The sequence below is a fragment of the Hemibagrus wyckioides genome, linkage group LG07 (assembly GCF_019097595.1).
Source record: "Hemibagrus wyckioides isolate EC202008001 linkage group LG07, SWU_Hwy_1.0, whole genome shotgun sequence".
NCBI classification, from domain to species: Eukaryota; Metazoa; Chordata; class Actinopteri; order Siluriformes; family Bagridae; genus Hemibagrus; species Hemibagrus wyckioides.
This window is the reverse complement of record NC_080716.1, coordinates 7,105,511-7,124,165: the sequence shown is the minus strand read 5'-3', so window position 1 is coordinate 7,124,165 and position 18,655 is coordinate 7,105,511. Positions and strand designations below refer to the sequence as shown.

Here is an 18,655-nt window from a genome sequence, read left to right as displayed (position 1 = left end):
GGATTTACACCTCATCTCTGCATGTCCCAACACCATCCCATTACATGCAGATGCAGCAAACCTCATGTTTTGTTTGGTCATTTGTTTGGCAGATGTTTCCTCCCAATTCTATATAATGTAACACCCATCCAAAGTGCCATCAATGAATCTTGTGCCAAGAAAGTGGCAAAAGAAATACAATAGAAATCAGTTAATCAATCAGTCCTGCATTATTGAAAAATGCAAAAAGAAAGAGAGAAATTGAGATTGTAGTATTAAAGCAAAACAATCAACAAAATGAAAATTTAAAGCATTGATGTTTGTCAATTAAAGTACATGTATATGGAGAAGCAATTTAAATTGTGCATAGAAATTGTGTACAAAAAAATTTCTGTACATTCTGAGACATTGAGAGCTGTATATTTTCAGAATCTATGACTTAACCCAAGAATATGGACCATTGTATGTTAATGTGGGTAGAACATGGAATGTTTATTTCTGTGATTTCTGTCAGTGAAGCCCATTAGATCATTATCAACATATGTTACCAATCTATTTATCTTATAATGTTCGGTAATCCAGCTAAAATTGTGTTATTTTATTATATGCTTATATGTCCATGTTTAAGTGAAAACACTGGAAATGTACAGCACTGAATGACTTGAACTGGAGAAATTTTGTCTTCTGTCAACCGACAGATGATTTATACAGAGAGAGAGAGAGAGACAGAAAAATAACTCTCTCACTCTCTATTTTACTTAGTTAATATGATGAGGCCTGGAACTGCTACTGGAACACCCACTAGGGGCTGCATGAGGAGAGAGACCGCTACAATGAGGCAAAGAGAGAACAAGAGCGGGGTGGGGGGCAGAGAATCAAGTGGGAGAGAGGAGGGGAGAGACGAATGATGTCAATGAGAGGGAGAGTGAGAGAGCCCCTCACTGAAGAGGAAGACTGAGATAGTATGTGAGGGGGAGGAGAATGATAGAGAAAAGGAGAAAGAGAGAGAGAGAGAGAGAGAGAGAAGCAAGGTGCACACATTGCTCAGCTTGCACATTGCAGCCGCGACTGGCAGCCTGAGAGGAGCTTGCATCTGCACCTTTTGAACAAAAGACTAAATGACATCTCAAAACATCTGTTAGATTGATACTTCATCACTGGGAAGGCATTGCCACTAACAGAGGCATTTTGGGACCACAGTGGAGAAGAAAAAATATAAGCAGTGAAGAATCTAACATCACCTGCTCTCTAAGTGGGTAAGCTCAGCATCACTTCTCATTTTTTTCTTATCTTATCACATGGGATGTATGGCTTTGGGGTTACTAAAGAAGTATGTGGTTTGTTATCAAGACAATAGGGTTAAATCGGTTTGCGAGCTCAGTATAAATCTAAACACTATTACTGAACACTTAGTTCCACAAGCTGAATTTCACATCAGTGAGATGCTATATTAAAACTACTCTTTGCATTCCTTTTACTGTACTTCATATTAAATATAGCTCCTGGGCTATTTCTTTTTTTCCAGCATAGATAAAGGTTGGATGGTGGGAAAAATGTTTATTATTATTATTATTATTATTATTATTATTATTATTATTATTATTATTATTATTATTAAGAAGAAGAAGAAGAAGAAGCAGAATACATTTTTCCTCATCATTCATCCTTTACCTGTTTATTTATTTGTGTGTAGTTTTATTCACACATAATTTCCTATTCTCCTTACTACTTATATAGTATACAAGGAGAGGGGCGTGTCCAGTCCTACTTGGGTTTATATTGGTCCAAAGAGTTTGAATCTATTTTTGATAACAATCAAAGCTAGAGAAAACAAAAGTGAACTTGTTGCTCATCCTGTTGATGTAGATGGGATTTGACAGCTTCTAAATGAACAAATTCTCTTTCTCTCAGTTTAAAACACCTCAAATATTATCTGAAATGCTTACAAACAACATGACACAATAAAAATTTCTATTTAATTTGTGGCCATAAAGGGACAGACTGGGAATTTTTTTTTTTTTATTGAAATAATCTATTGCAAAAAATTGCAGTTAACATTTAACAGTTGAATAACTGTATTCATGGCTTTATAGACAGAATAGTAAAAAACTAGTTTGTGAAATTCTAGTCTTTTATTGATCAAAAGTGTGTGGACACCTGACCATCATAATGTATGCGGGTCATCCCCAAACTGGTGTCACAAACTTGTACAGAATGTCTTTGTATGCTCTATCTTTAAGTTTCCCCTTCAGTGGAACTCAGGGGCCCAAACCTGGTCCAGCATGACACTGCCCCTGTGCACAAAGTCAGGTTCATGAAGACAGAGCCCTGACCTCAACCTAACACCTTTAGGATAAATTAAAACAACAACTGTGCACCAGGCCATTTCATCTGACCTCACTAATGTTCCATTCAAAACTCGGTCCCCTCTTTGGTGTTATAAACCTTTACTTTTCTGAAAAGGTGATCTACTTAAACCCCAATAGCATTTGGATGAGTTTGCTAGACAGCTAATGTTACTGTTATTAATATTAGAGGTGGTGTTCAATACAGCAGAGCTCACATGATTAGTTAACATAATTGTTCAAAATTTGCCTGCTTCAGATATAGAACATATTTGGATTTGTTCTGTCAAATGTATGCATATAAAATGTAATTTGTAAAGTATCTGCAAGTTTTTTTTTTTTTTAAACCAGATGCACCTTATATTTTACTGATCAGTACTTTCACAGTTTAACTCAAGTGAATTATTCTTAAACTAGCAGCACTTTTGTGCAAGTCAATTCAGTACAAGTCGGTTTCCTTTGTACCTTTTGCATCATTGCTGTCTGACCCATCTCTGTTTTCTCACACACATTTTAAAAATGCTGCTTTCTTTGGTGGTGTTTGGATTTGAACTTAAAACCTGCCAATCTTTAGGCTAAAGCCTTAAGTAATGTGCTGTAACCACTGTGCCACAACTGCTCATGACATGAGTGTAAAGCTCATTTACTGTTAAGTTATTAAACTGAAATCAGCTCCACTGAAATTGGTTCTATGTTAAATTTATTGTTTTGCATGGCCTTATCCTGCCAGAGTCTTAATCCAGAAATGATTATTGCATCATTGCAGGCTGGTATTGCTTCAATGATGGTCCATTCAGAGCCCCTCATGGTGAATCCAAGGGCTGTATCCTCCTGTAACTGCCTGAAACTGTTTTAGAAATACTGGTCTATTTGGGATCCTCAATCCTTGCCATGTAAACACCTATTCACTAGGATCTTTCTGAGTGTTGTAATTTGTATTAAATTGGAACACATTTATTTTGTAAATGCAGTACCAAAATGATTGATTTCTACACCCAAACAGCAGATACCCCTGTTAGCAGCAGATAAACCAATTAGCATTATAGATATGCTTCCTTTCGTATTTGGTGTATTCTCCATATTTTCCACATGCCCATTCTTTAAACCACTGTTTGCCGTTAAATCTGAGGTCGGATCAGCAACTGAACACAGATGGAAAAAATAGTCTTATACACAAAAAGATAAACTTAAAGCACAAAGTATGCCAAATGTGAAATTTGAAGAAAAAAAAAAAAAAAAAAAAATTCCCACCCACACTCTGAAAGGCAAATACAGGTTGGTGAAGGGATGTCATTAGTTGACTGTTTAAATATAGTTTCTTTATTTTAAATGCTTCATCCTGGCTGCATTATTTATCATTCATTTTAAAAGTTTATAATAAGGGTATTAACTTTTATCACAAAACTGGGAATTGGGACGTTATTTAAAAATGGTGCACAATGTCTTGTGCCATATAAAATCCTAGCAGCTCTGCAATTTGAGTATTTTTCTTCGCCTCTATCTTAATGCTGTCATACAGTGTAATATAAGAGCTTGGGGGCTCTACTGTAATCTTGTTATAGGTATATCACACCTCTCCTCTGCTCATTCAGCCCTCCCCCTTGTTCCTTCTCCTGTGGCATTAGTCTTAGGCACAGATTCAACGCTCCAAAATGTTATCTAAGGGGCCAGGTAATATTCTCAGTTTCCCCTGCCAAGAAGCAGCCCTACCTATTAAAGCATACCATATAGAAAAGCCTTCCGAAGAAATTTATGCAAATGCAGATCAATAATGCGGCAGACAGACATTAGATGTGAAAAGCTCCGCTCTTGCTAAAACAGCAAATGTCGCATTCACTACTGACACAAGCACAAGTAGTGCTATAGCACTTGAATTCAAATCTACATGAATAATTCAGATTTAACCCTGTGCTAACAGTCAGCAAAAAAAAGTCTGTATTATTCAATGTGTTAATTAATAATTTACCTCATGTTTCAGTCTTGGGAATGTTTCTCTGCGTAATACAAAACAGTCATTTAGGTATACAAGGATTTTGCTTATACCTGTCACAAAGCTGATTTAGATCAAGATTTCCTGCATGATTACAGTAGCGTAGGTAGAGCTTTGTACCACATATAGGAAGAGGAATATGGACTAACAAGGACCAGTGTCTCTAAAACGTAGTTTTACATTTCCATGTAGTTATTATATATATTTTTTTTACATTTGGGAGATGTGTTTAGAGTCTGTGCTAACCATATTTCTCTAGCATTGTGGTGTACATTTATTTATTCAACACACTATTATGGCCAAAAAATAAATAGCAAGTGTCTTTGGATGCAATGGGATTTGAGCTTGCAACTTTTTTTTATGGTAATCGGTGCAGTATCAAATCTCTTGCTGCAGTACAGATACATGCATATGCATGTACAGTATCTATGCATTGTTTTCCATTGTTCCATTCCCATTCTATTTCCATTGTTTTCCACCTTTGTGTAACTCTTAAAACATGATTCCTGGTTAAAATTTGTTACAATGAGATAATTTGATTTAAGACATAAACACATTAGGGTTGAGAAAGAAGTTTTGGGATACAGATTATATGATCCATTTCTTCTTTGTCAGCCTTTGTTAAAGGATTGAAACTTGTTATCCAAGCTTTGAACTGATTCATTTACCAGCTGAAAAGCTAACACAGCTTCACACAATATTCAGTGAATGACAGGAGAAAGAATGGTTTGAGCCCATGTTATTTCTATACATGTTTAGCTCTAGCCTTTTTTCAACCTCATCTTTTTCTCCCAGCCACTATATTTGTTACAGTACCTATAATTTTTAATTTGTAAGTAAGAAAACATGAAAAATACTTAAAACAAAACAAACAATTAAAACAAAACTGCCTGGGTTTGAATGGTTGGCATATAGATAAAGAGATAGAGGCTAATGTGCAAAATGACCTAAAATATATAACATTTTCGTGTGGGGGACATCATTATCAGTGGCAGTTTGTCATCACTCTTTATACGAGAATAAAGCTGCTGTGGAACAGAACGTTGTAGCACTGCAGCTGAAGTTCTTCATAATGGTGTATATTAAAGGGATTTGTTAATTAGACTAAGTAAATAAACACTGCCTCTTCTGTTGTGGGCCTAAGGACTTAAAATTCAGACTATTGGACCCTGTTCGAGACATCTGCATTTGGCTTCAATAGAGTCATAAACCCGACCAATAAAACATTGTCACATTGTGAGTAACATGTAATGACTTTGCTTTGTGCTGTGTGTATATGTGTGTGTGCAAGAGAGCAAGCAAAAACAAAGCCAGAGAGATAGTTCATAAGATAAATTCCAAACTGCCCAAGGCTTTGAAAAACACTGCTCGGCAAAGAAAATCATCAAGGATCGAGGGCAAGAAAGCCTCGTTATATACTACTCAAGTGACAAAGAGCATTTGTCTTATCAGCTGGCATTTGATCGGGGTGCAGACTAACAGGGCAATTGATTGCTCTGTAATGCTGTAGAAATGGAAGGAAATAAATCAAAGGAGATTTACAGACATTCTGTCAATAGTCCAAATTAATCGTGACCCTTTCAAATTGGGAAGGTGAGGTACTGAATTATGCATTCAGCCAAATAATAAAAAAAAAAGGACAGAATGGAACAGGTAGACCCAATGATATATCCTGTCATATCTGATAAACTGAGTGACTGTAGAATCTAGCAGGTTAGAGCTGTTTTACCGTTTTACAGAATGGCTATAGGCACCTATTAATCAGTCATATCAATGTCAAATCTCAAGCAGTCACACTAGAACACATGCCTAACATCCTCAAAATTTTACAACGCATCTGAAATAAATGTTAGCCTGAACACTTGTACTCTATAATACAAGTCTTTGAGATTAGGAAGTTATTCTAATTAGTAATAAAGTCCAGGCTGTTGCACTAGAACTCAAACTTCACTTCATAAATATTTTCAAATAAGGAAAAAAGTCTTAACTGATTTAGACTCAGAGATGGCTTTAGAGTAAGCTTTATAGGTGAAACAACTAGGAATAATAATCCAAATGTGGGATGAAGCTGTGAGCTGGTGAAGCCTTGAGCAAGTTCCACTGTACAAGCTGTACAACCATAATGCTAGCAATTATATCCTCAAAATAAGTTGTAAGATTTTTTTCTTCAACACTTTTTCAAAACATTTCTTATGTTTTAAGGACCAAGCTATACGTGAGTTTGATAGGTATTGACCCCTTGTGGTGGCTCATGAGAAGTGGTGTTTTAAAGGTTAAGTCCAGGGGCCCTATGATACATATGACTGGTTGCTTTAAATGAAGAGATGTCAGGAGATAGATTTGATTACTTCTGGTCAAAAGAACAGTGCTTTAATATTTTAAGATTTATTCAAGTCTATGGAAATCTAAGCATGTGTTAATTAATGCCTAAATAAGGGGTGAAACAACTGTTTTCACTGAACAGTCCATCTGTCTGTAATTGGAGGACTTGTATTCCTAATATGACAAGTTGTATTGATGGCCAGTATTTCTAAACTTTCCAGTTTCTGCAGAGGTGAATTTAAAGCATTACAAATTTACCAGAATATCTCTGTATGCACACTGCCAGTAAGTGTAAACTATTCTTTTGATATAACGTCCATCATTTGATAATCCATCTGTTATAAGATGAATACTAAAGCTGCATTTAGACTGCAAATGCTTAGGGATCCATTGCAATATGCCCAGCTTGTGCTCCTGAACTGACTCACATGCTCAAAGCAGCAATATTTTAGTCCGGATTTTAAAATGTTAGAAGAAATAATATGATAGTAATAATAGTACAGATGATTTTCATCCGCACAACTTGCAAGACTATAATTGAAGACCATGTTTATTAATTACAAAATGTTTGAACATTCAGTAAATAAAAGATACCTGATCTTACTTAGAATTGCCATTCAGTGTAATTCTATGTTACCACTTCTCTCTGTCATGAACAGAATGAATTACAACCAGATGAAATTAATGATTAAGGGTTGCTTTATAATCTGATTTTTGTGCTTGGTTATTTAATGACATGATGTGTTTATTTGTTCAGAATGGAAACTTGGCTCACTTATGTTCAAGCTTTAATTAAATTAAAATTTTAGTTAAATGTGATAAATTTAAATGTTATAATGAATAACTGACAGTTCACATAAAATAACTTCCTGCAGTTGAGGTTGTAAAATGGTTTAGTTTTCTTCTTAATTTTAGCTTTAAACAGTTTATAAAAACAAAACACACTTTTATAACTGTCTATTTATTTCCGCCAACCTCAGACTCAAATTAATTTTTCCCCATTTCTGTTTGCTCAAATATTCTTTGGACCTTAATAGTCATGCTGAAAGCTTCCCTTTTATATCCTCAATATAGCAATGGGCATACTTAATGTGAATGGAATGAACTCTACTGCATGTGAAGGTAAATTGGATGTGTTGTATGCATGTGATATTTAACATCGGTTCATCATGACACGGCTCGTCATTTAAATTACTGCTTGTTTTTATGTCGTATGAAGACTTCATAAATCACATGCAGATATGTTCATGTTTCAATCTTCACGATCAAATCTATTTGTGCTCTTTTCTCCACATGCTTGATGCATAAAGGTCAGTGTCAGAAATCTTGCCAGACAGAGCACCCATGATTGGAGAAGTAAAATCTACCTGAGATTAATTCCTGCCTCCTTGGATTTATTCCTAATGCCAAATTGGATTGATTTAAAGGTCATCTGAATTCAAATGTGACTGCTCAGACTGAGGTTGCTTTGCCATATCTGTATCATAAGTGTGACACATACAAGTGGTGACACCTTGTGTACTGTAAATATGGTTTAGTACAGATGCAATTCATTATTAGCATTAATTAATTTAGATTATGTGTCAATAAAAATGATTTTGTAATGACTTTTGGCCAGTGGCAGTAATTATAGCAGTGGCACTGATTGCATTTGCCCACTGATTAAACACAAAACATTGATTTCCCACGGAGAAAGCCCAGCAGTCAAAGCTAGATTCCCAAACTCCCATAATGCATTTCACCATGCCTGTTCCACCTGCAGCAATAGGCTAATCAGATCAATTCAGTTCGTGAAATGAACAAGCAGTCAATTCCAGTTAGATGATAGTCAGGTCAAAATAAAGTATGGTGCTTTGCTAAAATTAGATTTTTCCCCTTATGTTCATTGATGATCAGGGTCCATCGATGAGGATGCAGTTTGACTAAAATATGTCCAGCAGCTATCCCTGTTTCACTGCAGTGGTATTGTAATTAAAAAAAAGCCTCATGACTAAAACATGTTGATGATTCAGCAGTGTTCAGCTATCATTTCCAGTCTTCGTAGTTAAACATCTCTTTATTCTTTATTGAGGTTCTCAAACTATTCAAATGTCAACTCACATAAATGTTTAGTGCTAATATTTCAATTACATTTTAATTGTAATATTTCAATAGAGGAAACTGTAAGTTCTCGTTTCAGTTGAGCGTGCTAGCCTAGTGAGAATACACAGTGAGCTTTTTTCTGGGACACTGGACAGGCCTGTTATGAGGAGGCGGATGGAACTGTCAAGCGACTTGTGTTCTAATCAGGCTGTTTTTGGGCAGCCTCCAGCACACTGAACAGCTCAAAGCCTGCGTCTGCTCTAACTCCCAGCTGCTCACTCAGTTCATTTATGGTTTAAATGAAAGATTAATTCTCTCTATTCTTGATGAACAAAAGGAAAAGGGTATTTGAGAGGAACAAAGCAGTTTAACTCATGCATATCGTAACACATTAACTATACAAGAGAATTCTGTATTTATGATTACAGCAGAATTTCGCTAACTAAGCTTACAGTGTTAAAACACCAGCCATATACTCTAAGAAGCTTTTTCTGCTCGGCAGCTTTGTTCAGAGCTTAGCAGAAGTGTTGCAATAACAATAGGCAGTTTTTAGAAAGGTACATAATAAAAGATATAATAAAGGGGGTCATTGATGGTTCTTAATAATTCAAGTTTAATACATGATCAAGCAATTTAACTCTAAAGTAAAAAAGTTATAAAGGTTGTTTTAGTTCACTTTTTCACAAATCCACATACTCTTCAAACACTCCATGTGAACAAATTGTAGATACAATTTTTATTGTTTTAAATGAAAATACATTTGAGTTTGTTTGACAGCAATGCCAGTTATTACCAATTCACTAGCTGTTATTTGTTTTTTCTGGGTTTTTCTTGTCATTGTGCTCTTATTGACAAAGTGTTCTTATTAGAAGAAAGTGGTGTTGGTTGTTATGATTTATTTTGAAAGAGTTCATTTGTGGACCAATATGCAAAGTGACTAATGTTTCTTTTTAATTAACAAAATAAATTCACCATGCAAACTGGGAAAAACAAGGAAGGGGTCTATGCTATTGCTGTTAGCTTTGTATTTCTGAGAGGGGTTGTGTAAGCATAAAACTATTATAAATGATCAAATAAATGTGAAAAAACAAACCATTTTTAAAAAAGTACACAAATTATGTTTTCATTGCTAACATTGAGTGGAATCACATATTCAGGTATACATTTTGGATCATGCAAGTTTTCTGTCTGTGCACAGCCGCTCACCTCGGCCTTATAACATTAGTTTTATAGCACTTTAATAAAGACTAATTAAAAATTCAAAGGTCAACACCTTTCAAATCACATTTTATGTTTAGTGCAGAAGAGCGGCTTTTACAGAGAATGAAACAGTAAAAACAGGAGATAGGGGAGAAAAAGGTCACTTTAGTCATATATTTTAAAATCCCTTTTGAAGAATCTGAAGTTTTATTAAAAAACATAACTGTTTCATCACAAGGCAGTAAACCTTCCAACCACATTGATGTGGTCATAATCCCTTTCTGTATATCAGTGTCCTATTTATTGACTCTAGCTGCAGTATTTGTTAGCAGCTAATCATATATACATATATACATACATATAGTGATGCTGTTAGCTACATTTTCAGTCACGTAACAGTAGATGAGCCATTTTCACAAAGTAGCTTTTCTAATGACAAATGTTTTTTAGCTACTTTCCCCCTTTCCTAGTTATGAAAACATGATTATGGTGTAATGTTGGAGGACTGAAATAAAAGAAGGTGTGACATTTAAAATCTAGTGCAGACTTAGTGAAGACTTTCACTTTCTTTTCAATTTTATTTCCATGTCCATTTTTATTGTTCGCCTATCCATACACAAATACAGAGCGAGGAAAAATACTGTTTCCAGAAACAAGGTTCATAAAAGGCAACATGGATATAATATACATAAAAGACATAACAGAAATGATATATAGGATAAGAAGCAGAAGTGTCGCATGTAACAAACAATGGCATTTTATTTGGCAACACTCCTAGTGCAGCTATGAGCATTAAAAACAACACAAGACATTTAACAAGGTAGTTTAAAATGATTTATGTTATGTGCAATGAAATGGAAGGACATCAAATATAAGAAACAGAACATACAGAAATAGATAAGATAAAGACACGAGAACACGATGTGTTGGACTACATAAAGAGGAGTAGGGCAGTATGAGTAACTACAAAGTAAACACTACAGTGAGTACACACAATGAAATCTGCATTAGTCACATAATCATCTCAGTATATTCTCAGGCTTCAAATGTAGAGTTCTGTTGCATTTATTTTTCTCTCAGTTTCTGCAGAAGTGACCCAAAGCTGAATAATTTGAAATGCAACCAAGCCTGTGTCACTGCTCCACTTTCACTGCCAGATAAAGTCTACTGCCAGTTACTGAACACATCACAGACTCTTTCAAAAGTGGAACAAACAGCATTCACTGAGTTACAATAATCTTTGCCATTCATTGTCACTGTTTCAGCATTTACAGATTTACAGAAATCTGTACAGATTACAGATTTACAAAAACACAGTCTTCTGATTATTTCTGCAAATCCCACGTTTATTTATCCAATACAAACACCATCTGTAATTGGAAAGATGGATATCTATTTTTGGATTTGAGTAATAATAGTAAGAGATGCTTGTGCATCTTTGTCAGTTTCTTTTGAGCCAGTGCAAGAACAGGAATAAATCTAGAATGAATAAATTGAAGTTTTCATTAGGGAGAAAGCTAGCAGAGAATACAGTGTGAGCTGTGAAGAGCTTGATTTTGAGACAAAAAGCACTTGGCTATGTCTGGACCTGCATAAGTAGTTTGCTTTTATTCCCTTCATGTCAGATGCTTCTCGTTTGTGACCCCTGCAACCTCTCTTTTCCTACTGGCATGGTTGCCAGGGAAACAGTGTAATGGAGAGAAAGGGTGGTGGAGGTGGAGAGGGTCTCTCAGGTCTGCCTCTCCCCTATGTCTCTCTTATTTGGTATGGCCTGCTGATTTTGTTATGTCTAATCATAAACAGAATCTATAGAGCTTAGAGTTATGGTGCTGATACAACCTGAATGTGAATGAGCTGACTGGGCAAAAAAAAAAACATGTAACAATCAGAAATATATCAAACTATTCCCTTTTTGCCTGCAGGGCAGGTGCTCTACTTGAGTGTCCAATTGCTGTCTTTGTTGGAAAAGTGTGTTTGTGTGTGTGTGTGAAGTGTTGGTACCTATGACTGAATGGCACACCACCAACCTCATCACCTCACACAGATGCAGTTTCACCCTAACAAAGGCACTTGCTTTTAATGGATGTGGAACAATGGCCGACCCCATCGTCAGACACAAAAAGAGAGGATAACTTCAGTTTGAGGTGTAGTACAAGAAAAATGCCATGTGTCAACTCCAGCATATTGGCTGCTTCTGTTCCTTTTGGTTTCACACTGACTGACCGCCTGTAACTTTGCAATGAGAGAAAATGTGTACCACACTCCCAATGCTGCTCTCCCATCCATCTTTTTTGGAAACATACTTGTGTTTCCTCCATCATGGACATCGTAACAGCTTTGTGGGTAATGTTACATTGCCAAAATTTGTCACAAGCTCATCCAGATTCATATTTTTCTTCCCCCAGGAGACTATCCCAGGTTGCCAATCTCTTTGCTGGAAGAGTGGAGAGGTTTTGTATCATATCTCTAGAGTGCACTGGAGGGCTGGTGTGTGAGGTGCAGCTGGTGTGTAAAGCCGCCTGAGTGTTTCTCCCTCGACACCTTCTGGCCTGTCTCATTTGTGGCTTAGCTCTCCATCTCAGCCTTCATTTGCCTCTCCTTCACTTTTATTAAAATAGGAAAGGGTTGCCATATGCCTCCTACTGACAAACTCATTGGCAATGTGTCCTAATACCCAACATCGATAAAGCAAAAAAAAAAAATTTTTAAAGTAGGAGTGTAATGCAATTTTAACAGCTATCCCATTAGATGCCAATTCTGTAGGAGTTGTGCTGATATGTGAAGGGAGCATGGCTGGAGATAAATTGCAGTGAGAGCTGTGAAATTTGCTTTGTTAATTGCGTGGGTGGCTGCAGGAATAGAACACAGAGATGGTCTATCTCATAAGCAGCCCCAATTTGACTGCTTCACTGAGCAAATTTTATAACTATCATATAAGTCCATGAACTCTGCAACATACTTTGGGGCAAGCAATTAGCACTAGCTAGTTAGAATCACTATTAGCTGGCAGGGAAATAAATAACACAAAATGAATCCAGCACTCATTTATCATGACAGTGTCTATCCTCTAGCCATATAGGTAAACATCCATCAGCTCATGTTGTTAGAGAAAAATGTGTTATTATATATGGCTAAATATAAGCTATATTATAATTTTAAAATGTTAACAAGCCTTATCCACTATTACATTCACATTTACAATACATGTGTCTGCACAAACATTTCAGACAAGCTTTTAATTACTCAATTCATTTAATTACTCTAATTCACTACAAAACTCAACATGACAGAACATTTAAAACACTAGAGCACAACAACCTCTAACAACTGGTGCCTTTGCTATATTAGTACAGTATATATTGATGATGTCACAGTATAAGTTGTATATTAATTATATTGTCGACTGTCACCTGGTTATAACAAACAGAATGTCTTGACTATATAGATGGTTTCATTTAAAACAGAAAAACATCAGTTACAAATATGTGCTAGAAAGAAAATAACTCCTAATGCTAAAGAATAAAATAAACTTGATCATAATCTTTCTACCATTTTTTTAGTTTCTGGTTAGCTAACAGTAAATTATATAGGAGAAAATGTGACTGTAAACTTTAACAGACTGTAAAGCTGTGTGTGACTGGATAACTGCATGCCTTGTCCCATGCAAATGTCTGCACCTGAAGTGCTGTATTTGCAAACTGGACTATAAAAATGCACATTTATTTTGCTGTTGAAGGCCATGACGGTCGCGATATTAAAAATGCACTTTGTGTAAAAACATTTTGCACAACTGTGCTACTTGTTTTGAAAAATTGAACTTGGTGTTAAAATATTTGTTAGCATTTCATACTGAAAACTGTATATTTTGCCATTTTATTTATTTATTTATTTTATAGTTATTTAGCATGTTTTTCTTTTGTTTGTGCCAAATTCCTCTGGGTACACCACTGTCCTCTCACCTCCTAAAAACATGTAGGGGTATTGGCTTAACTGTAAATAATAGTATTCCATCCAACATTGTTTATGAGATAGGGTCTGGATCAACCACGAATCTGAGTATCTGAGATACTCAATGGAAGTGTACTCCATGAATGAAGGAATGAATGAATGAATTAATGAATTGTGCTCTGGTGCACACAAACACTGCTCAATAAGAAAGTTGAGGCTTACTCATTATGGATTTATAAATTACATTTTATAACCATGAAAATCCCATAAAGGAAGTATGTTGCAATCACATACATTTCTTGTATATCAATGCAGTTTTCTGTTTCAGCAAATGACAACTTAGCTTCAGCGTTCAGTTGATTCACTTGAACTAAATACTGGCTGTATTGTTCACTCAGTAAGACTTCACTCAGCTTCAAACTTCAGTAGAGTTAAAACATCAAGTTAAAATCATTCATTTACTCATTAATTTAAAAGCATTATCCTGGCCAGTGTTGCTGTGGATCTGCAGTCTGTCCTGGGAACACTGGGAGGTTTGTTATTCCATGTACCATGCACATGCTCTCATTCACACCAAACCATTTACTGGTATGCTTTGTGGATGGGGAAGAAAGCAGAGAACATGTAGGACACCGACTCAGTCATGTTAAGATGATATCTCCAGACAGTCACTCAAGCTCAGGATCAAACCAATAATTGAGAGTTTGTTTATAATGCATATCTCCATAACAAAATATTGTGTTCTGAAGAGAGTACTAAAATTTGCTCCATAAACCCAGTAAAATCAAATCATTACCCCATGTCTTGTATTTCATATTTTATTAACATCGTCTTTGAAAATGCCCATGGCTAGATTTGTGATTACAGCGTGAGTGCCATGGCCAGATCTCTGCTGAATTAATTCTGGTTCCTCAAAGTATCAGCAACATTTTGGATGCAAAGCAATAATCCCAAGCTACAGTATGATTAATTACAAGGTTGGTATTAACAAAAAGGGAACAGTTGCTCTGGTACCTCCTGCATTTCTTGGCCAGCTTGTTCCTATCCTTTTCAATTAACAGTGGGCAAAGGCTGTGGCTTACAAATATCAACCATTTAAGATAATATTATCTATCTTTAATAGGTTTCCCTTAATTTTTTAGCTAATGACTGCATATGGTGAACATGTGATATCCTATAATGCTTTGTGCATGTTTTCTATAATTGTAGATTTACCTGATCATGTCACCTGAGGTCACGACAAGAAAAATTTGAACTTTTTATCTACTGCTTTTTTCATTAAGTTCCAGCAGCGTAGATAGTGAAAATTGCTTTGAGCATGTTATTGCACTACACCTATGATCATGCTGAGAAAATGAGATATACTAAACCGTCAAACAGTTATTAAAAAAAATAGGAAGCAGTTAGAAAAGGAGAAAAATGATCCAAGGCCTCCTTTAAAGTTGGCTGTTTACCACAAGAATTTTTTATTTTGTTTTTATATCTTGTTGTGGTCCATATGTCCCCAAAGGATAGAAATGTGTAACAGTTTTGATCTCTAGCTTGGTCTCCACAAAGAAAAAATGGGCAAGTATGAGGATCTGAGTGATTTTGACTTTGACAGTTGTGATGACTAGATAACTGGGTAAGAAAATCTCCAAAATGGCAGACCATGTGATGATGTGTTCCCAGTATGCTGTTCCCTATTATTACATACCATTGTAAACATATTGCCAAAGGTTTTGGGACACCCCTTCAAATTTTTGATTACAGGTATTGTTTTTCAGGAGTTGGGCTTGGCCCCTTAGTTCCAGTGAAAGGAACTCTTAATGCTTCAGCATACCAAGACATTTTGGACAATTTCATGCTCCCAACTTTGTGGGAACAATTTGGGGATGACCCCTTCCTGTTCCAACATGACTGCACACCAGTGGACAAAGCAAGGTCCATAAGGACATGGATGAGTGAGTTTGGTGTGGAGGAACTTGACTGGCCTGCACAGAGTCCTGACCTCAACCCAATAGAACACCTTTGGGATGAATTAGAGCTGAGACTGTGAGCCAGGCCAAAACTAAAATTGTCCAAAATGTCTTGGTATGCTGAAGCTTTAAGAGTTTTAGCAACTTTTGGCATTATAGTGTACAAATGCAGCTACTCACTAAGACCCATACACATCAAGCTGCAATGCATATATACTTCAGTTGGTATACCAACCATTCCTGTTCCAACATGACTGCACACCAGTGCACAAAGTCCTGACCTCAACTATATATATATATATATATATATATATATATATATATATATATATATATATATATATATATATATATATATATATATATATATATGGCTAGTACCTACCAAAGTATATATACATACATACATACATACAGCTATACATACAGCTATACATTACTGCTATTTGTTTGATTACAGTTTCAAGCACCTAAACTAATGTAAACTAATGGAGATGAAAAATGAATGGTTAAGTTTTCTCATTGAAGATACATTTGGCTCATTAAAAAAAACGTCATTTTAAGTGCTACTCCACTGATGTTGTTCAGTTTATATAATATGATATATATAATATCATACAGGTATCTCACATGCTTCCACTTTTGTATTTTTAAGAAGTTTCTCTCAAAGTTCTCTGTTGTTTGCTATGAAGCAAAAGGCTTTCATCTATAAAGGTGTTCAACACCGTTTGATTCTTCACATGGGGCTTGAACTGGCATAGCTTTAGTGGAGAACATTTAGACAGAATCTAGATTAGATTTTTCATGGTTGCTTCTTCTTTCCTCTAAGAAATGGCTCATGTGAGAGCTATATATGCCCGCATCTATTTTCTAATGAATTCACTGCTCAGCATATGTGTTTTATAAAATAAACAATGCTGACTGTATGAACTGTTTACATTCCATCAGTGCAATGCTCTTTTTTTTATTTTTATAAAGGACACAGTACTGTACTTGCCATCTGTCAATCACACTTCATGTGAAAATCATGATGCTTTTACGTAGCTGATGAATTTCTGAACTAACTTATTGTATTTTATTTATGCTTCTTTTATTTCATTAAATTACATCCAAGAAGCATGGGGTGGTCAGTAGTATTTGGATGATACGGAGTATTTAAACAGAAAACTAAGCTTGCCATTTGCATCGTGTGCTTGACATTTGCATCATGTCTCTTGTGTAGCTGTGCATGTGAAACTGGTATCAAAATTCTATTAATTCATCTGTGATCAAATCCATTAAATCCGCAAGTGCATTATTACCTGCGGATAGCTCAAGTGTAGCTGCAAGGAAATAAACAAGCTAAATAAATAAATAAATGCATCAGATTACAATAAATTCCCCAGAAGCATGTAATTGGTGCCACAGTGTTGCACATTTGCATAAGCATTTTTTAAATGAGGCCTGGATCTCAGTGTCCTTTGTACGATCCATTTAAATTAAATGAAATAAAAAGGAAATAAAACATAAGCAAATAGCAAATAAGAAAACAAGTAAATGAAGGACTACAGACAAATGTTGTCTGTACACTGTGGTTTTTTGCTCTAAGGGAAAGGAAAAACGGGAGAAGTCATAGTAAGGTGAATTAGACCTCCTGACATGCTTTTTCTTCAGAAGTTTATTACTTGTCAATATTCTTTATAGGCTACTATTTACGTTTACATCAAATGTTGCACATTATTTTATATTATAGGTTACATGCAGTCTGCACTTGTGCAGTAATTTAACACAGCACTTAGTTGTGATGACAATAAAATGTTCTCATATGAAATATGTCAGAACAACAGTGCTGATTTGAGATCAGCTCTGTATACCTAAATAGTGATGTTCATAGGGAGAGTGTTTGAGATAGACAAAGAACAAAGGAAGCTGTAGAATGTGATATTACCAAAAGTGGCTGGGTGACTAATTCCTGTTATTTGATGTAAGAGTGGCAGAGAGCAAAGTTAGACTCAACATGGGTCAAACATAGTGTTTGTGAGATATAGCCTATTTACATTACACAACACTTGGGTGGTTTATAAATATTAATTAAGAGCTGTGGTCTCCTTGAGCTGAAAACTAACAAACAGGCAAACACAGGACATAAGGATAGGGTAGTGGTTTCTCGTCAATACTTATCTTGCTTGTAAATAGAGAAGGAGAAATTGGAGGAAATGTAGATATGGCAGATGAGTGATTTTCTGGAGGGTTTGAAGCAGCTGCTACTTGGTGCTGTCTTTCATGCAACCGCTCTCAATATGGTACAATGCTATATATATATATATATATTATTCCTTAAGTCTCTGTATTTAGTATTTTTTTTGCTATATTTTGTTAAATTGTGTAATATTTTGTTATTTGTTATATTTTTGTTAATTTTTTCCCCCTTAAATTGGGTATTTTAGTATTTTTTGTTATATTCCTTCTTATTTTATCTATTACCTGTGTTTGTGGATAGTGCTGGAAACTGTAAATTTCCCTTTGGGATGAATAAAGTATCTATCTATCTGTCTGTCTGTCTGTCTGTCTATCTATCTATCTGACCATGAGCCTCCAGAACAGCTTAAATCTATGTTAAGAAATTCTAAATATCTCTGGATCAGTACTGGAGGGATGAACTTTTAAAAGATATTATCTCAATTGGTCTTCGTGGTGCTGTGTAACAAAGTAAGAGTTGCAAAATAAGTGACCATTCCCATTAGAATAGGAATGCTTCATCATTGGATGAAGGTGATCAGTTAAAAATGACATTGATATTCATTTGCAATGACTGTTCCCCTGAAGAAGAAAACTGATCCCAAACTATGTCA

The 18,655-nt window shown here is 35.5% G+C and overlaps 1 protein-coding gene across 2 annotated transcripts in view; it reads left to right on the top strand.

Moving 5' to 3' along the window:
• The first annotated feature begins 872 nt into the window (after nucleotides 1-872).
• The window catches only part of tnr (tenascin R (restrictin, janusin)), a 129,041-nt gene continuing 111,258 nt past the window's right edge, over nucleotides 873-18,655 (top strand). The window contains exon 1 of one of the 2 annotated variants that reach the window (XM_058396034.1): nucleotides 873-1,231. The gene's annotated coding sequence lies outside the window, so the exon portion shown is untranslated. Of the gene's footprint in view, nucleotides 1,236-18,655 lie in introns of both variants that reach the window. The other variant, XM_058396033.1, reaches the window with a different exon arrangement.